Raw genomic sequence first — 22707 nt, 5'->3', positions numbered from 1 at the left:
TCTTTATCTGAAAATTGCCTATTCATGTCCCTTGCCCATTTATCAAGTGGGGAATGGTTTGATTTTTTGTATGATTGATTTAGTTCCTTAAAATTTGAGTGATTAGACCTTTGTCAAAGGTTTTTGTTATAAAGATCATTTCCCAATTTGTTGCTTCCCTTCTAATTTTGACTGCATTGGATTTGTTTGTACAAAATCTTTTTAATTTAATGTAATCAAAATTACCTATTTTGCATTTTGTAATTTTTTTCTAACTCTTGCTTGGTCTTAAAATCTTTCCTTTCCCAAAGATATGACAAGTATACTATTCTGTGTTCACATAATTTACTTATTGTTTCCTTCTTTATATACAAGTCATTCACCCATTCTGAGTTTATCTTGGTATAGGGTGTGAGATGTTGATCTAAACCTAATCTCTCCTATACCATTTTCCAATTTCCCTGGAAGTTTTTGTCGAATACTGGATTTTTGTCCCAAAAGCTGGGATCTTTGGGTTTATCATAGACTATCTTACTGAGGTCACTTACCCCAAGTCTATTCCATTGATGATGTCTCTTAGCCAGTACCATATGGTTTTGATGATCACTGCTTTCTAGTACAGTTTAAGATCTGGTACTGCTAGGCCACTTTCCTTTGCATTTTTCCCCCCATGATTTCCTTTGATACTCTTGATCTTTTGTTCTTCCAAATAAACTTTGTTATTGTTTTTTCTAATTCAGTAAAAAAGTTTTTTGGTAGTTCAAAGGGTATGACACTAAATAAGTAAATTAGTTTGGGTAGGATTGTCATTTTAATTATGTTAGCTTGTCCTACCCATGAGCAATCGATGTTTTTCCAATTGTTTAGATCTAGTTTTAATTGTGTAGAGAATGTTTTGTAGTTTTGTTCATATAGTTTCTGCGTTTGTCTTGGCAGATAGATTCCTAAGTATTTTATACTGTCTATGGTAATTTTAAAGGGAATTACTTTTTCTAACTCATGCTGCTGGGATGAGTTGGAAGTATATAGAATTGCTGACAATTTATGTGGGTTTATTTTGTATCCTGCAACTTTGCTAAAGTTGTTGATCATTTCGACTAGCTTTTTAGTTGATTCCCTAGGATTCCTTAAGTAGACCATCATATCATCTGCAAAGAGTGATAGCTTGGTCTCCTCATTGCCCATTTTAATACCTTCAATTTCTTTTTCTTCCCTAATTGCTACTGCTAGTGTTTCTAGTACAATGTTAAATAATAAAGGTGATAATGGGCATCCTTGTTTCACTCCTGATCTTATTGGGAAGGCTTCTAATTTATCCCCATTGCAGATGATGTTTGCTGATGGTTTTAGATATATACTGTTTATTATTTTTAGAGAAGTCCCATCTATTCCTATGCTTTCTAGTGTTTTCAATAGGAATGGGTGTTATATTTTGTTGAAGGTTTTTTCTGCATCTATTGAGATAATCATGTGATTTTTGTTGGTTTCCTTGTTGATACGGTCAATTATGTGAATGGTTTTCCTAATATTGAACCATCCTTGCATTCCTAGTATGAATCCTACCTGATCATAATGAATAACCCTCATGATGACTTGCTGGAGTCTTTTGGCTAGTATTTTATTTAAGATTTTTGCATCTATGTTCATTAAGGAGATTGGTCTATAGTTTTCTTTCTCTGTTTTTGATCTACCTGGCTTTGGAATCAGTACCATATTTGTGTCATAAAAGGAGTTTGGTAGAACTCCTTCTTTGCTTATTATGTCAAATAGTTTGTATAGTATTGGAATTAGTTGTTCTTTGAATGTTTGATAGAATTCACTTGTGAATCCATCTGGACCTGGGGATTTTTTCTTAGGGAGTTCTTTGATGGCTTGTTCAATTTCTTTTTCTGATATGGGGTTATTTAAGTATTCTATTTCTTCTTCTGCTAATCTAGGCAATTTATATTTTTGTAAATATTCATCCATATCACCTAGATTGGCATATTTATTGCCATGTAATTGGGCAAAATAGTTTTTAATGATTGCCTTAATTTCCTCTTCATTGGAGGTGAGGTCTCCCTTTTCATTTTGGATACTGTCAATTTGGTTTTCTTCTTTCCTTTTTTTTATTAGATTGACCAGTACTTTGTCTATTTTATTTGTTTTTTCAAAGTACCAGCTTCTAGTCTTGTTTATTAATTCAATTCCTGCTGCTAGGTATTTTGATCTCTCTTCTTCCTATCAATAATAAAAACAATGGTTACTTTATAAATCACAGAGTATACCTCATTATTTTATTGGAGAGGAAGATGAGCCTCAGAAAGGTTAGGTTTCTTGCTCAGTGTCCCTCAGTTAATGTCAGTTAGGTCTCTTCATTACTAGTCCTGTTTTCTTTCTTTCTCAAGAATTCCTTCATCATATGTTCTCCAATTAACTTCACTCCCACTCTAAACACTCCTTTATTAAGCATCTCCAGTACTTATATGTTTTCATTTAATAACATTGCCCTTACGGATATGTTGCTGTGTGCTGACTCAACAATTACTTCTTTTGTGTTTTGTCCCTGAATGAAATTATAAACTACTAAGCTTTTTTTTGGTCTCTTCCAACAGTTTTTTTTTTTTGGTAACACTGTTCTCAATACAGTAGGTGTTCAATAAATTACAAGCAAATTTTAAAATCGAATAGAATTTCATATATACAGTTTTGTCCACAAGACTATTAAACACGTTTCATCAATACAAAATAAATAATAACATGTTAACATCCACAAAAACAGTTCCAGTAGTCTCCAAAATAAAATGTCTCTATAGGAATCTCTGGCAAAACAGTGAATTTCTGAAATTGAAGGATACAACAGATTTAAAAACTGGGAAAAATATAGAGATATGAATATCATAATAAGTCAATTTATACCATTCTTCTCTGAATTTATAATTGCTTAAGGGGACTAAAGTAATAGGATCCCCTAACAATGAAAACTTGAAAATGAAAATTCCATTCTGACTTTAAAATTTAAGCAATCTTAAAAATGTATTTTCTCCTCAGATATTTTCTTAATTACACTTTTAACCATAAAACTTCTTGTCATAGTAATAATGATGTCAGCAAAATACAACTTAAATACCTTCAAACAAATAACTTTGATGGCAGTTCTAGACTTTTTTTTCAAAGTCATCTGTATTTCATACAAAAGCATCATTTTTAAAGCAAAAGAAGTATTTTTCTATTTCTGGATTTTGTTCCTGGAATTTTCAAGATACCACTTTCCTTCGCTTTTCTTTCTTTCCTATCTGACCACTTCATTTTTTTTGCTAGATTTTCTTTAATGTGTAGCCCTCTAACCATGAGTGTCACCTAAGGCTCTATCATAAAGCTGTTTCTTTCTGTCTCTATATATTCTCTCTCTCAATGATTTCACTATCTCTCATGGTTTCAACTTAAGTTTCTATGAAGATGATTTTCAGATATGTGTGTATACACACACACACAAACACACACACACACACACACACACACACACACACACACACACACAGCCCCAAATGCTTTCCTGAGCTCCAATCCTACAATACTAACAGTTTGAACATTTTCACCAAAATGACTCAAAGGCATCTCAAACTTTTGAGTATTACAGAGTAACATCATATCTAATGGCCTGGTGTCCCCTGGCAACTCCAGACATCCCTGTGAGCATCAACATGCAACCGTCCCTATGGAAGGAGGAGCTAGTGGAGTTTACAATTTGAGTGAGGGAAGGAGAGGGGCTCTTTTACTTCAGCTCTTGAACAGACTGACTCCCTGGGTCACTAGCTAGCACTTGGCAAGCAACAATGCAACATGTAGGGACCACATTGGGCTGAAATCTGGGACATGATCTTACCTTAAATTAGTAAGGCTGAAATCTATCTCCCTCTCTTCTCTTCTTCTTGTTATTAATAAATGCTTTTAACTGTTGTTAAGTCTCCAGACCACCTTTTATATGTTACAAACTCAATAAAACTTCCCCTCTGCTAAAATGCCTAATTCTTCTGTAGGCACCACTATCCAAGTCACCCAGGCTCACTTTTTCAGAGTTATCCCAAAATCTCTCTCCCTTACCCTAATAAATCCATTCAGGTGCCAAATCTTATTGTTTCTTCCTTCACAACATTGCTAGCATCTCACTTCCTCTATACTCAAATGGCCATGACCATAGTTTAATTCCTTATCATCTCTAGCTTACACTATTACAATAGCATCCAAATTGGTTTCTTTGCCTTGAGACGAAACCAATCCTTTCCTATAGCCTTTAAAGTGACTTTCCTAAAATTAAGGAATGATTGTATCACTCCTCTATTTATAAAAATCCAAGGAAGAAAGAATACACAGAAATATATACTTAGCTTGTATCCTCAATGCACATAAATGCTTATTGATTGATGAATTCCAATCTTTTCTATTTCTGTAAAATGTACCAGTCCTTTCAATCAATTCATGCTTCCAAACCATAGTTACTTTCTTCTTACATTCCCAATAATTCATTCTTACCTTCATGACATTTTTCACATACATCTTCATCTGTCCAGCTGCATGCCAGGCAATGAATATTCATTAAGCAGTTAGTATGTGCTATGTATGCAAAGAAAGGGAAAAACAGTCCTGGCCATCAAGGAGCTCAAAATCTAATGGAGAGAGACAACAGGCAAACCACTATGTACAAACAAGCTATATCCAAGATAAATAGGAAATAATCAATAGAGGAAAGACATTAGAATTAGGAGGGACTGGGAAAGGCTCTTGGTGGAAGGTGGAATTTTAAATGGAATTTGAAGAAAGCCAGGGAAACTAGTAGGTATAGATAAAGATAAAGATAAAGGGAATTCTAGGCATGGAAGACAGAGAAAATGTCTGGAGGCAAGAGATGGAATGTGTCTTGTTGGTGGAAGGTTTGTCCTTGGATCAAGGAATATGTGTATGTTAGTGGTCAATATTCTTTATTACATCTCACTTGAACTATTCCAACAAAACAATCTGCTTCCAGGGACCCCCCTTATGTCCTCCAAACAGATACCAAAAGAAACTTCCTAAACCACAAGTCTTGGCATGTAACTCTGATGATAAGAACTTTCAGTGCATCCCTACTCTTCTAAGATAAAATGTAAACTCCTCAAATTGACATTTAATCTTCTCACAATCTGGCTCCTGTCTACTTTTCCAAGCTTACTGAATAACATATGTTAACATATCCTCTTTTTTCAGTCAAACTGGCATACCTACGATTCCCTGAATTCAACATTCCATGCCTTTTCTGATCCTCCTGGTTGTGAATGCTCTTTTCTCTCTTTTTCAAAGGATCAATTATATAGTTTCAGAAGATAGCTGCGGAAAGGAGACAGACACCTCAGCTGCTCTACACCTATTCTAGCAAAAATTAAAAATCACATCAAGTCAAATATGATTGAGAAATCAATAAGTAGCTTACTGCTCTCACCCCAGAACTGATCAAAAAGTCAATCGGAAGTCCATTAGCAATAGGAAAGGAGGCTCCCAGAAAAACAACAACAACAACAACAACACAGTTCCTTACACAGGCCAAAGAAGCAGCCTCCCATTGTGAGCCTGCAGAGCTATGTTTAAAGGGGCAACAGGAGCACAAACCTTCCAGAGAAAAGCCCAAAGGGGTTTCAAAACCTACTATGGGGACCTCAGAAGTGACCTGGAATATAGTGTAGTGAACATTGTGCTGATAATATGGGATATTCTAAACTTCTGGGCTCCCAGGTGTCCAGTACTCAGTACTGAAAAATCAAAAGGATCCTGAAGATTCAGCACTCTGATTCTCAAAGACCTAAGGGACCCTAACCCCTAGAAGCAGAAATCAATAGAGAAACCCAGGGTACCTTGGGTAAAAACCAAGCCCTGCAGACCACCCCCACCCAAAAGGAGAAGGAAAGGGAATAAGCATTTATGTAGTGCCTACAATCTGCCAGGCACTGTGCTATGGATCTTTTACAAAAATTTCTCCACAACAATTCTGTGATATATTATCCTATTATTATTTACATTTTACAGTAGAAGAAACTTGAGGCAAATGTAGATGAAGTAATTTGCCCATAGTCACACAACTTGTGTCTGAGGCTTAGATCTTTCTGACTCCAGGCCCAGCATTCTATTCATTATGCCACCATAGCAGGAAGCAGAAGATTAGTCTTAGCATAAGGGCTCAGTTCAGGAACTAAACCTAGAGAAATAAAACAACATCAAAACAAAACAAAACAAACAAACAAAAAAAACAGGCAAAAAAACTCCAGGCAACACTAAATTTAAAGCCAGGATCTGGATTATAATTCCAATTCTGCCATTTACGACCTGTCTAGCCTTGGACAAAGTACTTAGTTTCTTTTGGGTTAAGTTTCCTCATCTGTAAAATGAGGAAACCAAAGTCTGCTCTAGTTCTAAATTCTGTTAAGCAAAAGGAGTTAAATACATGTCTTTTTTATATCTTCTGTTTCCTCTACAGTGCCCCTGGCTATAACATAGGCCTTTACTTAATATTGGTTGACTTAACAAGAACTTCTAATGACCCGAGCCTGGTATATTATTATTGAATTAGTTTTCATTCTATTTTCCCTTGTAAATTCATATCCTTGCTTAAGAGTCAAAATGGCTCAAGCTTAATAAATGAAATATTAGAATCAGACACTAAGACACAGGGGCTACAGCTGATGATGAAGGGAAGGTAATTGGGGATCAGGTATAGTATGCATCCCTCTGAAATCAAGGAACCAAGTAAACTCAAAAGACTACAAAGGTTGAGTGGCCTCCATGCCTATAAAAAAGGTAGAGTTTTGAAAATAATTTAAAAAGTTCTGGGGTCAATGGCCAAGCTCCCTTGGATTGATCTGAGAGAGACTCTTGCCTTGAGAAGCTAATTGTACATCAAAAGATATAAGACTCAGGGATAACTTTTTCTATAGGCACCGATTCCTTAATGCTAAGATATAGACTGATACAGATTCCCATGGTCACAAAATACCAACAAGCTAGCAATTTCCCAAGGCAATCTGGTAGATGCCAAGGTAATTGGAAAAAAGGAAAAGGATTCACAACAATATTACTTATAATCTATAACACACAATCTAATACTTGATTGATTACAAAGGCATTGTTAATAGAATCTTTAGAGTTGAAAGGAGCATATTAATGCACTATGGGTAGAGCTTTGAACTGATTCAACTTTTCTGGAAAATAATATGGAGTTATATTAAAAAGTCATTCAACTGTACATATGCTATCACCTAGAAATATAATTACTAGACTGATATGCCAGAGAAGGTTAATATATAGAATCTGTGGATTTTAGAGTACTTCTTGTAAGAGCAATGAGCAAGAAGCAAAGTAAGGGCCAATTAACTGGGAAATGGTGGAAATAATTGTGGTATATGAATGATAATTATTATATAGCAAAAAATGACAAAAAAATTCTGAGAAAATCAGAAGACTTACATGAACTGATGCAAGTAAACCAGGAGAACAATTTACCTAATAATTTAAAGGAAAACAACACTGAAACTTTTTTTTTAATCCTTACCTTCTGTCTTAGAATCAATTCCAAGGCAGAAGAGTGGTAAGGGATAGGCAATTGGAGTAAAGTGACTTGCCCAGAGTCACACAGCTAGTGTCTGAGCACATTCCTGTGTAGCACACAGGAAGTGTCTGAGGCCAGATTAAAATCTAGGACTTTCTATCAATAGGCCTGGCTCTCAAATCCATCCAGCTGCCCCTGAAACTTTGAAGAATACAGTTATCAATCACAACTTCAGAGGGCCTATTAGTACACAAATGTTAAGGTAGCAGACTATAGGTGAAAAATGGGGAAACTTTTAGAAATATCTAAAGTATTGTTTTGTTTTGCTTAATTGTACTTTTTAAAATTTTTTTTTAAATTTATTTAATTAGATGTTTTAGAATAATTTTCCATGGTTACAAGACTCATGTTCCTTCCCTCTCCTCCCTCCCATATATGATGCAAAATTCCGCTGGCTTTAACATGTGCCATCGATCAAGACCCATTTCCTTATTAGTTGTACTTTTTTAAAAAAGAATTTTCTGAGGAAGGAGAGTCACTGGAAAGTGGCAATGATGTGAAACTCTCCCATCTTTAAAAAAAAAAAAAAGAGTTGGAAAGGGTCATGGACTCCAAAGTCCTAACATCATGTAAGAATTCTCTATTAACTCCCTTTCTAGTAATGTCTTGTCCTTCCTTTTGTTTCCCATATGCCAATCTAAACCTGCAGTACCTCTGTGTACATCAAATATTCGCTATCTTAAAAAGCACTATGACCATGATGAAAACCATTACAGTTAAACCATCTCAACTTTATGGAAAAACTATAGATTCTTATTTCCAAATGATATTTTTAACATGCTATCAGCAAAGAAAAACACTCAGTATCTCATTAGGTCAGTAATAGTGGCAGCTATGTTTACTCTGGATAGAGACCTAGATTTAGAGTTGGGAAGAACTGAATTCAAATCCTGCCTATGACACTTGCTAGTTGAGTGATCCTGGGCAAGTCATTTAACCTCTCTTAGTTCCAGTTTCCTCATTTCTAAAATGGAAATGATAATAGTACCAATCTCATAGGGATGCTGTGAGAATCAAACAGATAAGATATGTAAAGAACTCTGCAAACTTTTAAAGCATTATATAAATGGTAGATTATCAATCAGTTTATCAGTCAACAAGTATTAAGTGTTTATTATATTGCTTAGCATCAGGGAAACAAAGAAAGCCAAAAACAGTCCCTATCCTCAAGGAATTTGCATTCTAATAGGGGGAGATAATATGCAAGTAATTAGGTACATGCAAGATATATACAAAGTATATGGGAAATGATCTCAGAGAGGTCTAGGAAAAGCCTAATGCAATGATAGGCAACCTTTTGAAGTTGGTGTGTCAAAATTTGCCAAAAAGCCGAGCATAACTCGGGTGGTATGTCACCTTGAGAAAAAACACCATAATTTCACGATATTTATAGTTTAAATAACAAAAATGTATAATTGTAATATATAACTGTATTTAATAAACCAAAAACTAATTATTTAAGTTACCTGCTTAGTGACTTCTTTGTTCATCTGTCAGTTGGTTGCTTTTATTGGTCTTGATATTATTTAACTGCCTGCGCATGCTCCTTCCCCACAGGCGCTCTGTTGCCCAAAGCTTGCCCCACCCCCCATGCCCATGGCTGTGGGGCCCAAGGCGGAGTGTCATTAAAAAGGGCTACCTGTGTCAGTACTGACACGTGTGTCATAGGTTTGCCATCATGGGCCTAATGTATAAAGTAAGATGAACCAAGTTATGAAAGAAGCCAGGGAAACTGATAGAAATAGGGGGCAAAGCATTTTACTTAATAAGAGGGGACAGTAAGTGCCAAGACATCACAGATAGGGTGTTGTGTTTGAGGGGCAAGATCATAAAGTGTTTGGAAGAAAGTGAAAAAAGGGTCTGGTCCAAAAAGACTAGAAGAGGCCAGGTTATAAAGCACTGTAAGTGCCAAACAGAAATTTATATTTTATTCTTAAGTTACTAGGGAGCCACCAGAGCTTACTCAGCCAGGTGCTGATATGGTCAGACTTAAACTTTAGAAAAATCACTTAAGCAGCTGAATGGAGGATAAATTAGAATGAAGAGAGATTTAGGGGAGGTAGATCAATCAGAAAGAAAGCTTTGGAATAGTCCAGATGAGAGCTGATGAGGGTCTGAGCTGAGTGGGTGGCTGTGTAAGTGAAAGGAAGGGAATGCATACAAGTGATGTGTTGAAGGTAGAAACAAGATGATTTGACAAGACACTGGATATATGAGGTGAATGCAAATGAATCATTAAAGATGACACTGACATTTGCAAACTTTGGTGAATGGTAAGATGCTGGCAACAATGACAGGAATGGGAAAATTGGCAAGAGAAGGGTTTGGTGGGAAATATTTCGTTCCATTTTGAACATGTTGAGTTTGAGATACCTACTAGACATCCAGTTAGAGACGTCCAAGAGGTAGTTAATGGTACTCGACTGCAACTGATGGGAGAGACTAGAGCTGAATATAAAGATCTAGAAATCATATGCATCTAGAATATCATAAAACACACAAGAGCTGATGAGGTGGAGCTGATGAGGTTAACAAGTAACACAAGAACAGATAAGGGGGCTCAAGATAGAGCTTAAAGGACATTTACAATTAGTGGACTCACATGGATGAAGAACAAGCAAAGGAGACTGAGAAGGAGCAGTGGGGCAGATAGGAGGAGAACCCAGAGGAAACAGTATCAAGAAAACCTAGAAAAAGGAGAAAAAAGCAATTAACAATGTCAACAGCCATGGAGATGTCAAGAAGGATGAGAACCCATAAAAAGACACCAGTTCTAGCAATTAAGAGATCACTGGCAAGTTGAAAAGTGAGAAAAGCCAGATTGTGCAGTTTAGTAGATAAGAGGAAGTGGAAGTACTAAATACTTTCTCAAGGAGCTTAGCCCTGAAGAGGAGAGCTACAGATAATAGCTAGTGAGCATAGAAAGCCAGAGGGAGTGGTTTTTTACAAAAGGAAGAGACATGGGCATGTCTGTGAACAGAAGGGAAGGAATAAATTGATAGGGAGAAATTGTAGATGAGAGAATGGATATGATTGTGGGAACATTCTGCTAGAGAAGAGAGAATGCATTTAGAGGGGCTAACTTTGACAAAAAGGCCCATCTCTTCATTTAGAATAGAAGTGAAAGAAGTGATAATGGGGGGAAATGTCTGAATGGTACTCAATGGTTTTGTGATTTCTTCCAGCTCTCTTTAACATTACATAAATAAGAGGGAAAGAAATGATGTTGGGAGTAATTATGAAACAGATGCTGAAATAATATTAAAATATACTCAATGTAGAAATAGAAGTAAAATTTAATAAAGAGTCATAAAGTATTTTAAGATATAAAGATGAATTTTTAAAGCACAAACCTAAAATAAGAATAATGAACCCTGTAGTATTTGATATAAAATCATTAACCAAGTAGATCATTACAAAGTAACAATTCTCTTTACACATTATGAGTAACAGTCTGAATAAAATGATTACTGACATACTAAATCATATTTTCCCATTGATTTATATGAATTAGTCTGAAAGTTACTTCCACAGAAAAATTTTAGTCCTCATAACTAATAAACCACATGAAGGATCAAAGATTTAGTGCTGGAAGAGATCTTAGAGGTCATTAAAGAATGACCGATGATTTCCTAACATTCACATGTAGAAGCATCTGTCAAGGGAATACACACACACACACACACACACACACACACACACACACACACACACAAATATAAGATGATAAAGGAAAAATGAACCTACCACTCATCTAAAAGTATACACACATAAAATACTAATCATTCCCATTTAATTAGAAAAACCCATTGATTCCATGGGATTTGAATATTCAACAACAAAGTTTTTAAAACCTTTAAGATCTAGGTTCCAAGGGAGTAATCTAGTAAAAACAAACATTTATATAGAACTATATGCAAAGAATTCTATGTGGATTATCTCACTTAACCTTATAACAACTTGGGCAAGTTTGATGCTATTGGTACTGTCATCTCTATTCTACAGAATTTCCTTTTTATACACAAAACTAGAGATAAGATACTTAAACAGTTAACTCAAATACCAATTTAAAAAAGAAAGGAATATTGCAAGAGCTCCTTTCTTGCTGCCTACCCCCCCCAAAAGCCCAAACACATCCCCTATCCTAAAAACAAAAAACAAACAAAAAAACAACCTTCACTTGACCACTTGACCATGCCACACCTTTTTGCTATGGTCTTAAATTTCTCTCTCTTTTTTCTTTCTCATAGTTAAGCTCCTAGGGGAAAAAACTATTTACATGGATTGTCAATAATAATAATAATGATAAATATCCAGCATTTAATGCTTTACGAACATTATTTCATTTGATTCTCACAATAATCCTGGAAGGTATATTGTCCCTTTTTTATAGATGAGGAAACTGAGGAAAAACAGAGGTTAAGTGATTTGTCAAAGGTTACATAGCTAAAGGGTCTGAGGCAAGTATTTAAACAGAGTTCTTCCTGACTCTAGGCCCAGCCCTCTATCACTGGGCCTTGAGCTACACCATATATGACTCTCTTTCAACCACTTGCAAACTAGCTTCTGATTCCATCATTCTAATCAAACTGCAGCTCTCTACAAGATTACTAGTGACTTATTCCGTGTTAAATAAAATATCCTTTTCTTAGTCCTAAAATTTATCTTGGCCTCCCCTTCTATACCCTCTCTCTCGATGATCTTCTCATCTCTCATTGATTCAATTTGTCCTCATGAAATTACTTTAATATTTACATATGGGGGGTAGTTGGGTGGCTCAGTGGATTGTGAATCAGGCCTAGAGATGGGAGGTCCTAGGTTCAAATCTGGTCTCAGACCCTTCCTGGCTGAGTGACCCTGGGCAAGTCACTTAACTCCCACTGCCTAGCCCTTACCACTCTTCTGCCTTGGAACTAATACACAGTATTGATGCTAAGACAGATGGTAAGAGTTAAAAAAAAAAAAGATTGACATATCTATCCCTAGTAGCTCCTGTGCTCCAACCCTATATTATCTAATGTGTGCAAACATATCCACCTAACTCTTAAGGGCATTTCAAATTCATGAAATCCAAAAGAGAACTCATTATTTTCCCACTAAAACCAAACTTTTTATGAACTTCCTTATTTCTGTTGAGGACACCACCAACCTTCCAGTTACCTGGTTTCCTAACTTGTGAGTTATCCTCAACTCTTCCCTCTGCCATCATTTGTCATGTCGCATGATTCTGCCTTCATATCTCTCATATCCACACACTTTTCTCTACTCAGATGGCCATAACCATGAGTCAGGTCCTTACAACACTAGCTAAGTTCCTTCATCCTCTACCCTCTCCAATCTATTCTCCTCACAATTGCCAATTGATATTCTCAAAATGCAGGTCTAGCAGGTTCATTTACAGACCAGTTATTTGCTTAACTTTGTGACCCTGGATAGGTCTATTAACCTTTAAGGCATATCTGTAAAATGTGCAAAATGATGAGTTTAAAACATGCCTTTCAAGGCTGTTGTAAGGAAAGAGCTTTGAAAACCAGAAAGCATAATGCAAATGTCAGTTATTATTATGAAGTTAATATTTTCTGACATCTTTATGTCATATCCTTTTATGAGTATCAGCCTTTTATGATTATCAGTGAGATGTTTTGCTAAAAGAGATTGTTTTGCAATCTTTTATACTTGGAGACAAAAACTGTATATATAGACAAACATGTATGTATATAGAGCCAATTAGATTGCCAACATGAAGCAGGTTCCAGTCCTGAAAGTCAATCTTGAATGAGGTCCATCATTTTGAGTAGTGTCTGTCTTAACTGATACTGACTGATTAGATTGTAAACTCCTTGAGGGCAGGTATCTTTGTAATTTTCTTTTTATCTCCAGAGTTTAGTACACTGACTAGCACATAGTAGGTGCTTAATAAATGCTTATTTTTAAAATAAACTCGTTATTAAAGTAAAAAAAATTGCAGGTCTAATAACATTCCCCTACTCAAAATGTTTCAGGGTCTCTAGGTTAAAATATAGTTTTTGTTTGGCATTTAAAACCCTTCACAATCTGCCTCCAACCTTTCTTTCCAGAATTTCACTTTACTCCTATTTATGAACTCTATACTGTATCCAAGAAACTAGTCTGCTATTTCCCAACACAATAGTCCACCCATGTCTTTGTCATAAGCAATCTGTCTAGAATGCTTTAAGTCCCCTTTTAAAATCCCTCACTTCTTTTGAAGCATAGCTCAGGTGTCCCCTCCTACATAAGGTCTCTCCTATTTATTAGTGCCCACCAATATTACTTTTTCTATTTGGTATTTATTTATCTAGAAACATAATTCGCACCCCCCCCCAAATATTAGTTTCTAGAGAATAGTAACTACTTTGCATTTCAAAGTACTTAATAAATTGTTAAAATGAACTTTATGGGGGTAGGGCACAGTTTTAGTCATGAATAACTTCTTGGAGAAGGTAGAATCTTAAAAGTTAAATAGGATCTCAACAGAAAGAAAAGGGTAGTTGTGTTGTTCCTTTTGGGAGAAAGAGCATTCTTGGCAATATGGCTTATATCATTGCCTCAGATATTAAGCTGAGCACACACACTGCAAAAAGTCTTGGAAGTTGTTGTTTCAGACATCTAGTTCCTCAATTTGAATCTCAATACAGACCACTGATTTATCAATTTTTATTGTTTCTAATATTTTAGTTAAATAACTGACAGAGGTCCTAATACTCCCTACTCAAGAAGAGTCCATTAATTAATAAATAAATGAGAATAATGAAAATAATAAATAATAAAATAGGAAATATGCCAGCAGTTTCTAAGGTCATTAAAAGTGATCCTTATATAAAACCCTGTTATAATCAATTGCCTAAGAATAACATAAGAAGTGATCCTGAAAGTCCACTTGATTTCCTTCTTTTTCAGCTTGATGGAGTTTATTTTAGATGAAAAGTTCTGCTAAGTAACAATTGCTCCAATCATTCAATTCGGAAAATTACTAATGCCTAGCAAAGATCTCTACCTAACCTTACATTTTTATCTATCTCTGGCTAATCTCTATCTTTATGGTAGAAGCAAAATTCAGTTTTCAGGATACATTTGGGTAACAAAACAACAGATATAGATATATATATATATATATATATATATATATATATATATTATCTGTGGGTAGGCATCTGGAAGGGTGATTGGTGAAAAAGCTGGTCTTGTCTTGGATCTTTCCTCAGATTGGGTCCTTCTCTCTGAATTGTCTATAAAGTCAAAGGCTGTCTTAGATATCTCATTTCTGTGACACTACTCAGTGCTCCCCTTTGCTTCATGCATGCTCTAACCTCTCAAATCCAGAGCTCAGAATCTTTTTGCTCCTTATTCTGAGACAGTTTCTCCCTTTCATACAAATTATTTAGGGCATGTTCCAGTGTTTACACAGTAGCTTTGAATGATGAAAGATAGCGTACAGGTCATGTTCACTCAGTTCTGATTATATAATTCAACCAAAAACTATTCTAATCTAATCAAGACACCAGAACTAAATGGGATGATTTCAACACTATTCTTACAAACTTGCTTCAAGGAACACATAACAAGTGTATTGCTAATCATCATACTGATAATTTTTTCCATTAGAAGACATCTCTAATTTTATAATTATAATTTACTTATTTAAAAAAACAAAACAAAACCCTTACCTTCCATCTTGGAATCAATACTGTGTATTGGTTCCAAGGCAGAAGAGTGGTAAGGACTAGGCAATGGGGGTCAAGTGACTTGCCTAAGGTCACACAGCTGGGAAGTATCTGAAGCCACATTTGAACCTAGGACCTCCCATCTCTAGGCCTGGCTCTCAATCCACTAAGCTACCCAGCTGCCCCCTTATAATTATAATTTAAAAGGAAATAAGATTTGCTTTATTGAAAATTATTAACAAATTCTGAGAGCTTACTAAAAACTGTGTGGGATCCAAAAAAGTATAAGATCTTCTGCTCTTTCTAGCTAGGGAGATAAGTTATATACACAAGTACTAAACAATTTAAGAGTTAACAAGGCAATACATGATTAATTGCTATGAACAGCAGAGGCAATATATATTCTAAATGAGTTCAGAGGACATCCAAGATCAAATGATACATTTCATAGTAAATATTTAACATCTTCTTAGACAATAAAAGAAAAGGCTACATTTTTTGTTTGTTTTTTTTTGTTTTGATAAATTCAAATCACACAACTATTTTGTTCTACATTAAAGATATGTTCTTTAAAAACTGCATGTAGAGTGATTTTTTCAAAATCATATATTTTAAATGCATTAAGAAAAGTTGCTTAATAATTACTCTTTTTGTAAAGCAAATTATCACATCTGGATTAAATTTGTGTAAATTGACTTTAAAAACATTTATTAGGCATGTACATAAGCATGCTTGTATCTAACATGATAGTTATCTTGAAAAATGAGGCAAATAAAATGTGATGATGAATAAATACAAAGAATTCCTCAAGAAATATTTTCAAAAGTTTATAAAGTTTCCTCCAAAGCTAAGTTAGATCTATTAATAAATGTCTATTTCAGGAAAAATTTCTATTGATATCATAACTATATAATCATTCCACCAATGTCTACATGATTCAACTAAATAAATGCATACTTTTATAAGGAATAAATCAATCTGTGGATCTTTTCAAAATCCCTTTAATTCTATAATCTTTTCCCTTAATTTGTCAGATGTCATGCTAAAGTTCCTTGCATAGCTGTAGGCACTTCCTAAACGTTAAAGAATATCACAGGCATGAAAAACTAATTTCACGAATATTTTTTGTATTTTTCTTAAGCAAGTGGAAAGAAGTGAGTACACTAAATCTGTTATAAGAGTTTGAAAAATCTTTTATTTTGTTAAAGTATGTAAGGTCTCATACTTTAAAAACTTTCTGAACAAAACAATGAAATGAATCTTTACAGTCAGTATACATGTGTATATGTAAGTGTATCCCTCCTACACACACACCTACATATAGATTCCTCACTGCAGAGGAATGAACATTCAGTTACACAAAATTGATAGGAAGCAGCTTTCTATAATTTCCCAAATTGTGCTCAAATAATTTAGAAACATTGCAAGAAATAGAAATCTTTAAAATTACTGACATATTTAACAACAGATTTAGTAAGAAGGTAATTTCAAGTAATACATTCAACTTTCTAAGTCTCTTGAATGCATCAAAAGCAAACTGCATAATGAATACAATAGCATTTTATATCTCTTCATTTTATAAAAGTAAATTGACATTTCTCCTCTAAACCTCCAACAACGAAAAGGCAATTGGGGAAAAAAACGCCTTTAAAAATTATGAAAGAAAAAAAAATTTCCCAGGCTAAGCTGAGAAGAAACTCATGGAAAAACCTGGAATCCAGGAGAGCACAGTAATTATTTGTATTTAGTACCCAGCCCAAAGAGGGAACTGCTTAGCTCACACCTTCCTCAACACATGCATCACTTGCAAAATCTGGATACAACTGTAAAATGCCAGTAAATGTTTCCTTAAGAACACAATGGAAGTAAACTTTAAATTGGAGGGTACCAAGAAAACGTGATACTTTTTAGACAAGCGCTTTGGGGGCTAAGAAATGCTTCTAACTCTCTCAGACACCGTTCCTAACCACAATCTTCTAAAACTGTTGCAGATTCCTCATTTCCATATCTACACCTCATTAATCCACTACTCAAAACTGTGGGCCCTCAATACAAAATTAAGAAGGTCCACTCTGCATTCTTAAAGCGTGTTTTCTTTAAAAAAAAAAAAAAAGGACCGAATCTGTGTAAAACCGAAGACTAGTTAGTGATTCACAGGCCCATCAGGAGCTTTCTCTTATCCCAACCGGTGACAGCCCCGACAGTTGACAAGGCCCTCATCTACACCCAACATCGCGTTTGCGGGCAAAGTCCCGACACCCGACAGGTCTCAAAGATGCCGAGGCCTTCCAGGAGCTCCATCCTTGCTCTCCAGTGACCCCAATACCCCGATTTCCTTCAGGCAGTGGCCCAGCTGCCACATGTATGCCCCCCCCCTTCAAATCTAGCCTTTCACCCCAGCACTGGAATCAACACACACACACACACACACACGCACACGCACTTACCTGGTTCCAAGGGTTGTAGGGGGCGGGGGACCGTCACCAGCCAGACCGGGACGTCCGTGTCCAGTTTGGTTGATCCCGGGACAGGCTTTCTTGGTGCTCCACGGGCCCAAAGGGGGCCTCCGCGATTCTCCAAGGGGGCTGGGCTGGGGAGCGCCCCCGCTTTCGGCCCAACCCACCCCCCCTCCCCCTGCACGGCCTGTCACCGCTCCCCCCCGGGGGCTGGGGGGGAGGGATGCAAACTCGGACCCGGGTGCGGGGGGACGGTGAAGAGACCTCCGAGAGAGGAGGAGAGGAGACGAGGCGGCTGGTCGGGGGCCGGAAAAACGAGTCAGTCACGCAGCTGGCGGCCGGCAAAGGCCAGGCCCGTCTCTCACATGAAGCCCCTCGCGGTGGCGGCAGCAAGGAGAGGGCAGCCCGCGTCCCCTTTTGGCGGAGGCCAGCTACGGTCGGCGGGCCTGGCCCGCAGCTGAGGAAGAAAAAAAAAAGGGAAAGCTCCGGGGCCTGGTGCTCTCCGAGGCCCCAGCAGGGACCTAGAGGATCCGGCTGGAGGCGGCGGCGGCCAAAGCTCCTCACCGGTCCGGATCAAGGGAGGAGGCGAGGGCAGAGGAGGAGTCGGAGTCGTCTTCTCCGTCCTCGTCTACTCACTCGGCTGCCAAACCAAGCCAAGCCACCCCACCCCCGCCAGTCCGAGCAGCCAAGCTGCTTGCCTAAGCTGCCGTCCGCGACGGCAGCTCTGCCGCCACTACACACGCATCCATGACGTCGAACACCGTGCGCTGGAGGCGTCACCAACCCCGGTTCCCTCAGCCCCTTCCCCGCGCGCGCGCCAGGCCGCCTTGGGCTCGCTCGCGTGCACGCGCTCAAACTTCGTGCGGGGGGAATGGAGGCGGAACGCAGGAGGGTGGGGGGAAAGGAAGCGCCGGGCGCGCACTCGCTCGCTAGTTTGCTCGTTCGGAATGTCCTAGTGGCTGCGCAAGCCTAGTAGGGGGTATGGGAAGAAGGCCATTCGCGCCTGCGCAGTGAAAGTACAAGCTTAAGGATCTCCAGCGATCCTGGGTTCTCGCAGTTTTTACGCTCCCGGCCCCGAAAGTCTGGTTCTGAGCTAGGTCTCTGGTGGGTGTCGATCTGAACCAGCCCCGCCCAGCTTGGCCTTCCTGCCTAAGAGAGACTGAAACCCTTCGGTTAATAATTACCCCTAGTCCTTTCCCACTTCTCCCCCTAAGAGACTGGAATCATTGACCGCTCTGAAGAACGTCAAATCAGAAGTGTTTTGTTTTGTTTTACAAGATAGGGCCCCTCTCTACATCTGGGTGAAATGAGAGAATAGGAAACCCAGAATGTAATTCTGTGAGGGACTTTAACATATCAAAGTCAAGCCACTCGTTTTAAGATGAGGAAACTGAGGCCAGAAGAAGGGGAGGGACCTATATAACCGGGTTCACATATCCAGTGAGCCCCAGAAACAGAACTCAAGCAGTTCAGGGTCTTTCTACCGTTTAGGAAGCTTAGATAGTTCACCAGTGATAGGCAAAAAGAAATTTTAATTCAGTCTATCTTTGAGTCTCTTCAGCGCTAATATTAAAGGTATTTTGGAAATGACGGGAAGTCGATAATGGATAATAACCTACATTTGTATAAGCACTTGCACGCACATTATTAACTCATGTTTTCTCCCTTTAGAATGTAAGATCCTCGAGATCTTTGTATCTTGGTTATCTTTGTATCTCCAGCGCCTAGCATTGTCTGACACACGGGTGAGAGTGGGGGAGTGAGGGCTAGCTAGGTTGCACAGTGGACAGAGCGCCAGTTCAGGAGTCTGGAGGACTTGCATTCAAATTTGACTTCAGACCCTTTTTAGCTGTGTGACCCTAGAGAAGTCACTGAACCCTAATCGCCTAGCCCTTACCTCTTCTGCCTTAAACGGAAAGTAAGGATTTAAAAAAGAGAGAGAAGAAAAAAATTACTTGAGTAAATTCCCTCTGTGGATGTAGAGCTACACCTGCTCTGGAACTTTATAGTCTTAGAGAGTTGCTGGGCATTGATAACTTAAATGCATTGATCAGAGTCATTCCTCCAGTAATGATCACAGGCAGAACTGGAACCCAGATTTTTCTGACTTCAAAGTTATTATAGAGCACTGTGTCTCAGTCTACTTATAACAAACTTATAACGCATTGTTGGTATGTGAGGCATAATATTAGAAAAACTCCCAATCCTAAACCCCCTAGAACTCTTGTGGAAACATCTACTAGTCTAAGTGGGAGTTGACCAGAGCTATATGAACACACACACTCACAAAGTGAGTCAAAAGTCTAAATGCAGCATTAAGTTTTAATGACTTTAGTAGTATAACTGCAATAAACTTAGAAAAACAATGAATGGAAATTTAAATTCTAAAGATATTGATGTTTCTTATTAAAATTTATCATATCTGATTTGAACTATACATCATTATAGTTGATTATTGAACTTTGGAAAGACTTTCATCAGCTGCCACTCAGTTTCTGAAAGGATCGCATTTGTAAACTTAGCCTTAGTATCCAAAGAATGAGTCATACACAGTAGTTCTGATGTGATCCTACAAGAAAAAGTCTAATGGAGAGATAGATAAGAAAACAGAGGTGATGTAGCAACTTTTTAATAAAACTCCTTTTCTCATCTACCAGTCTGAGAAAATGCCATTCAAAAAGTTTTCACAGTTTAAATATTACATCAAACACTTTCTAGTGCAATTCATAATATTGGGGTTCCTCATCTTGTTAAAATTAAGAATTCATTAATCAAAATTCACAAAATGAAATGTAAAATAAATTTAAATGATTAAAGTTTCTTTTTTTGTAAGTTTGTAGCATTCATACATACTTCTGAAGTCAGTTTCAAACTAAGACTTTGGAGGCACCTTATATAGTATCAAGAGAATAAATACAAAGTAGTCAAATAAATAACCTTTGATTTATGATTCTCCATTCTATCCAGTCTTCTAGTCTCTTGTCACAGAAGCTTCAGTCATAGGCCAGGTTCAGCTCCACTCTTTAGAATTCTCTCCAGAATTCTTGGTTTACAACCTCCTTTTATCCTGCTGTCAGGGTCCCTTAGTGTCCAGAATCAGAATAATATTCTTTCCCTTGCATCTTATATGTAGATTATCCTTAGAAATATCCTGCAGCCTACTTAGGCTCACCATGAGTCTTTCCATCTCATTTTCAGTTTCTTAGAGATGGAGTATTCTAAGATTCATGGCCATATGAAATTATTGAAAAATTCTTGTGTTGAAGAAAACAGTATAGTATTGCCAAAAGTATTGTGCAGTTTACCAAATGCAGTTCTACCCAAGGTCTTCCTCCTATTTAGATCTAGGTCCAACTAATCATTTTTCCTCTGTGATTTCAGATACTTGTATGGATATAGCACAGCCAGGTCCTAATTTGTGCAAATAATGAATCTTGTAAAATGACTACATTATTTGAATTTGCACTGACTGGGATAAAATAGAAATGCCTATTTCTATTGTCCTGGAACCAATGAAGATATTTTACATAATTATAATTTAGAGTAGTATGAATTGGAGTACACATACAGTGATTTCATAGCTGACACTATTTGCATTAATCTGGACTTAGCCATAATTCAGAAATGAAGCCAGCCTTGGAGTCAGAAAAATCTGAGTTTTAGGCTTTTTTGACACATTTTAGCTATGTAACAATAGGCAAATCACTTAACCTCTTAATACCTCCAGGTAATTCTCATTAGTGAAGGAAACTACTCTTCACAATTGAAACTGACCATTCAATTGCAAGTAATAATATGGACAATAAGGACTATTAAATCATTTCTTCCTATATGGAAATCTCCAACCAATGGCCAATCTCTTCTAATCCCACCAGGTGTTAGTACTCCACTCCGTCAGACTCAAATAGAGGCTGATCTCTGATGGCTTGCACATACTGATTTAGAAAAACACAAATTAACATTTTCTATTTGTATTGTTGGAGAAGCAAATGACAAAGCACTCCAGTGTCTTTGCCAAGAAAACCCACAATGGTGTCATGACAGATAGGATTGTAATTACAGAACAACAAAATGTTGTTTTTTAATTTATTTTGTTAAACTTTTTCCAGTTATGTTTTAATCTTGTTGGGACTGCACTCTAGACTTTTGTGTGCTGTGAGTTTGACACCTTTGTTTTACTCCACTCTTCCCTTTCCCTTTAATATATTCTTATATATATACATATATATAGGTGTGTGGGTATATGTATATATATATAATTAATATTCATATGTAGTATTCTCTCTATGTCTATTGTTTCTCTTGAATAGGATATAAACTTTTAGGACAAGGACATCTATTTTGTCTTCATATTCCCATTCCTAGTAGGTGCTTAATAAGCACTTTTAATTGAATTGAGTTAATAGTGGATTGAATTGAGGATGCCCTGTGATGTTACAGGATTAATATAGTCAGTACAATGTCTAATGCAAACAGGAATATCTGTCTTTTGGACCTTATCATGTATAGGAAGTTCCTCTTCCATTCAGATTCTACACAAGATACCTTCCATGTATAAACCCAATCCTAAAGCTCATTGGTATGGAACTCTCTTCTTATTGGTGAAGATCATGCCCTGTGCCTGTATCAGGTGTGGGAAGGAAATGAGGAAAACAAGAGAAAAGAGTACTCTAGAATCTCTTCAGGACTCTTCTAGACTTGTGTTTCTTCCAATCTCCTCTACCTCTGCCAGGTTCTTCAGTTTCTGGCTTCCAGCTTTGAGAGAGATCAAAGATGCCAATCTCACTGCAGATTGCTGAAGGAAAAGACTAATTAGTAGCCTTCATGAGGAAAATTGGTAGTCCCATCATGTTCCTAAACCCAGCTTTATAGTCTAGTGACTTTGGAGAATTTTCTCTTAGGACTCTCTCTCTCTCTCTCTCTCTCTCTCTCTCTCTCTCTCTCTCTCTCTCTCTCTCTCTCTCTCTCTCTCTCTCTC

The 22707-nt window shown here is 37.1% G+C and overlaps 1 protein-coding gene across 1 annotated transcript in view; it reads right to left on the bottom strand.

The window, feature by feature from the left end:
• MAP3K2 (mitogen-activated protein kinase kinase kinase 2) overlaps positions 1–17862 on the bottom strand; it is a 107667-nt gene extending 89805 nt beyond the window's left edge. The window contains exon 1 of the mRNA XM_007493997.3: positions 17721–17862. The gene's annotated coding sequence lies outside the window, so the exon portion shown is untranslated. The remainder of the gene's footprint in view (positions 1–17720) is intronic.
• Positions 17863–22707: the final 4845 nt, after the last annotated feature.

Source organism: Monodelphis domestica, chromosome 4 (genome assembly GCF_027887165.1).
Source record: "Monodelphis domestica isolate mMonDom1 chromosome 4, mMonDom1.pri, whole genome shotgun sequence".
Lineage (NCBI taxonomy): Eukaryota > Metazoa > Chordata > Mammalia > Didelphimorphia > Didelphidae > Monodelphis > Monodelphis domestica.
The sequence above is the reverse complement of the archived record's forward strand: the minus strand, read 5'-3'. Positions and strand labels throughout refer to the sequence as shown.